We start from the raw sequence: 261 nt of genomic DNA, 5'->3' as shown, positions 1-261 counted from the left end.
TATATATATACATTCTTTTGATTTTCTTATTTCTTACAATATATATATAAAATAAATATTTATATGCCCTATTTTTTAGAAAAATTTTTAGCAAAAAATCGAAAAATATTACACAAAATAATTGTTTAATTTAAATGAAAACGATATAAGAATAGTTACATTCTAATATAGAAATACATTGCACAAATATTTTTTTATTGTACGCTGGAAATTATTTTAGAAAAAGATGCAAATATTTTCTTTTACTACTGCATGAGTAAA

The sequence above is a fragment of the Atta colombica genome, unplaced genomic scaffold, assembly GCF_001594045.1.
Source record: "Atta colombica isolate Treedump-2 unplaced genomic scaffold, Acol1.0 scaffold126, whole genome shotgun sequence".
Taxonomy (NCBI): Eukaryota; Metazoa; Arthropoda; class Insecta; order Hymenoptera; family Formicidae; genus Atta; species Atta colombica.
This window is presented reverse-complemented; position numbering follows the sequence as displayed.